This window comes from Etheostoma spectabile, chromosome 21 (assembly GCF_008692095.1).
Source record: "Etheostoma spectabile isolate EspeVRDwgs_2016 chromosome 21, UIUC_Espe_1.0, whole genome shotgun sequence".
In the NCBI taxonomy this organism is placed as follows: domain Eukaryota; kingdom Metazoa; phylum Chordata; class Actinopteri; order Perciformes; family Percidae; genus Etheostoma; species Etheostoma spectabile.
Genome location: NC_045753.1, coordinates 14,522,658 through 14,522,859, shown reverse-complemented (window position 1 = coordinate 14,522,859; position 202 = coordinate 14,522,658).

Sequence of the window (202 nt, the reverse complement as noted above, 5' to 3'; positions counted from 1 at the left end):
CCAGTCTACACAAATACAAATTGGAATTTAGTTTGTTGTTAATCACCAAAGCTATTACAGTTCATCTTGAGGGGATCATGAATGTCAAAACTAAATTTCATTGACAACTCATCCAATAGTTGGAGAGCTATTTTTAATCAAACCCTTAATGTCAACCTAATGGCAGGGCTAATTTAAGCAAATTTAAGGGATCCTTTTCCAA